Source organism: Elaeis guineensis, chromosome 8, assembly GCF_000442705.2.
Source record: "Elaeis guineensis isolate ETL-2024a chromosome 8, EG11, whole genome shotgun sequence".
In the NCBI taxonomy this organism is placed as follows: Eukaryota; Viridiplantae; Streptophyta; class Magnoliopsida; order Arecales; family Arecaceae; genus Elaeis; species Elaeis guineensis.
In genome coordinates, this window is record NC_026000.2 from 63,420,169 (window position 1) to 63,423,767 (window position 3,599).

Sequence of the window (3,599 nt, forward strand, 5' to 3'; positions counted from 1 at the left end):
GATGATCCTATGATCAGGAGCTGTTTATGAGTTAGTTATGTAAATTCATACCTTAAATTTTCAACTCATGAAAATATGAATTAACATTCTTACTAACTCAAAGGATGTATTCCTACTAACTCAAAGGATGTATCACAGACATAATGTACACAATGTGATAGTAGAATAACCCTTTTATTTATTTATAGTCAAAATTATAAATTTGCCTTTATATTTGTACAGGAATGTGTCAGCCAATCTGGCATCTAGGGCACACATCTAACAAACACTAGCTCCTAAACTAATAGGGCTCGATCAAAGGTGATGCCTCCTATAACACATGAAATCAAAGGAGCACCAGGATCTTTCATTTTCTGAGATAATGTATTCAACAGGACTGCACTAACATCCTCAGATAGCATAATTCTCTCTATTTTTTGTGACTCACGCTTTTGGGTGCAAAGTTCTTTAAGAAATTTAGCATAAGTTGGGACATGTTGAATTGCAACGAGAAGGGGTAGATTAATGTGAACTTGCTTAAACAAGTTCATTAATTCTTCGTTGCGTGTTCTTTATTTTTTATGAGAATAATCGGCTTCTAGAGCTGAAGGGAATGGAACTTTTGGTTTATATATCTCGGGTAACTCATCCGCTCTCTTCTTTTCTTTATCTTTTTTACTCGAATCAATAATAATTTCATACTCAGGTTCTTCTATTGGGTTAGTCTCAGTACTAACCTCTTCTTCCAAATTCTCATTTTGGCTAGCATCAGTACTAGCCTCTCACACCTGGTCTGGATATGGGTCCTTAAGAATCTTACCACTTCTAAGCTCAGAAATTGCTTTGGCATTCTCGAATTAGGGATTCTTAAGTGGGACATTAGATTGATGACTTGGTCCAGGTGGTTGAGGGTGGATGGGTTACTTTTGGGATTTGGTACTGGTTTGCTTGGTAATTGACCTGGTCCTATTTGTGCTTCTAACCTAGCAATAGATTACTGTTGGGTCATAATCAATTGTTGAAGTTGATTAAATCTATCATCGGCTAGATTAGTCTGTTGAGGAGGTGGGTATGATGGCTGATTATGATATGCTGGCTGGGTAGGCTGACTAAGCTATCCTCTATTATAGGCATAATTTTGGTATGGAGGCCTACTCTGAAAGTTCTGCAAAGGAGGAATTTGGATCTGAGCCTGAGTCTGTTGGAGTCTTCAAGAAAAATTAGGATGGTTCCTCCAGCCTGAATTATATGTGTTAGAGAATGGATCATTGATAGGCTTGGAGTAACCTTGGGTAGCTTGAACTTATTCTTAGATGAAAGGTGAAAACTGTGCAGTCATAGGATATTCACTCACATGATGGGCTGGGCTAGCACAGATAGAACAAATCTCCTGATAATTAGAAGGTTGTGTGTATTATGCAGGAGATTGTTGACCTAGGATTAGGAACTAATCTATTTTCTGGGCAAGAAGGTCGACTTTATCTAGTTTTTGGGCTATTAGGTTCAAATCAGCCTTAGGACTAGAGTCTGTTTGCTTGATCTCAAAGATTCATGTCCATTTTTGGTGAGGGATTGATTTTTTATAGGAAGATAATGAAGCATGATTGATCGAATTTTCACTCAAAGTTTCAAACAAAGTATAGGCTTCATCCTCACTCTTACTCATGAATGCACCTCCACAAGATGCATCTACCATCTGTCTGTATTGGTCACCTAAATCCTTATAAAAAGCTTGAACTATTTGCCACTTAGATAGATCATGGTGTGGGCATTTTCTAAGAAGTTCCTTAAGTCTCTCCCATGATTCATGAATTTGTTCCCCTGGAAGTTGAGCAAATCTAGTGATGGCTCATCTCATGGTGTTGGTTTGACCTATGGGATAAAATTTCTTAAAAAACTCATGATGCTTTTTAGCCCATGTTCGGATTGGTCTTCCTATTGTGCCAAGCCAATACTTGACTTTGTCCTTAAACGAGAAGGAGAATAGGGTCAGTCTAAGTGCATCATCAGTAAAATTTAAAATTTTCACCATGGAACAGATTTTAAGAACTCATCTAGATGCTTGTAAGGATCTTCATTGGTATTCCCATAGAAAGATGGGAGCATCTGGATTGTGGTCGACTTGATCTCATAATGGCTTGCAGGGATATCAGGTAGGTGGATACAAGTCGATGGGTTATAGGTAGATGGAATAAAATATTTTTTCATCTACCTAGGTGGTTCTCTAGGGTCTCCAGCCATTTGATTTTTGGGTTTAGCGTGAATCAGCCATTCAATTTCAGGATTAGGTTCAATTAGGTTAGGATAAAGAGATCTTCTATCGTGCATATACCAGTGCAAATCTTAATATATGATTCAATTTTTTTTATATATTTTTTATATTTTTTTTAGAAAAAAAAAAGAAGAAGAAAGAGAAGAGAAGAGAAAGAAAGAGAGAAGTTCTAAAGGTGAGATCCTTAAGAAAGCTCTAGACCTAAAGATAAAAGATAAGAGAATTAGTTGTGGTTAAGTGTTAATTGCAATCAAGTTAGCAAGCAATTAAACCTAGACACCTATGGGTTTCTTAGACCTAACAGTTTGATATAGAGTGGCTTAGCCTAAATACAAATTGGGTTTCTTCTCACTTTCTTTAACTAGCCAGGTAAGAGGTGGGGTCGTGTGGGTCCCCCCATTGCTTACCTTAGACACCAATTGAATTGGCCAGGTAAGCAAACGGAATCAATTAAATAACCACGAGTCCACTTAGGCAGAGCCTTTGTAACCTCTAGCCTTAGACACTAGTTTCAGGGATGAGTCCAAACTTATTTTGTACTTGACTTGACCACAATACTCAAACTGAACTCAATTGATTCTAGGGGTGAATGCCTACTTGATTTTAGTTAGGTTTGGATTAATGCAGGATACTGATTGGTTATTTTTGGGCTAAGGAAGGGTGATAAAATTCCTACCTTATCTTATTATGGGTGTTGCCCTTAAATTGATTTGAGATGAATATGCACAACCAATTTTAAACAAGGGGTTCTATGCAACTAAATTAGATGCATGAAATTAATCAAACTTAAAAACTTACCTTGTCTCTAGCGATCACAAAAAGAAATTCTAAGATGATGAATGCTTCTAACAATTAAGTTTTTACTCTTGTCATGCAATTTTTATTAGGTTTATGTGGATGAATTTTAGGTTAATTTTAAAAAAAATATAGTAATTAATACTAAAAAAATAGTTAGGGTTAGGATTGATCTTACCAAGCAAAATTGGAAGCTTTCTATCTTATTTTTGATTTTTTTTTTTCTGCAAAAAAAATTATCAAAAAAGTTAATAACCTATATTTACAAGAAAATCAAAGAAATCAAACATTAAAATTGGTACCTTTCCCAGCAATGGTGCCAAAAATTTATACGATCGTGATGTTGTCGTTAGGACACCAAGATTATCAATCAAATTCTGACTTTAATAAAAATTAAAAATATGTAGAAAATAGTGAGTCAGGTCAAATCCACAGAGAAGATAGGATTTTGATTTAAAATCTTTAATTTTATAAAAAAAAATAAAATTTTAGAGAAAGCAATTCAAGTCAAAAAATAAAAATTAAAAGTACGAAAAATAAATCAGGTACTAAG

General features: G+C 35.1%; 1 non-coding gene across 1 annotated transcript; it reads left to right on the forward strand.

Moving 5' to 3' along the window:
* The first annotated feature begins 1,733 nt into the window (after positions 1 to 1,733).
* Positions 1,734 to 1,840, forward strand: LOC140851390 (small nucleolar RNA R71). Its single transcript, XR_012134143.1, has one exon. It is a non-coding gene; the product is annotated as a small nucleolar RNA R71 (small nucleolar RNA).
* The last annotated feature ends 1,759 nt before the right edge of the window (positions 1,841 to 3,599 follow it).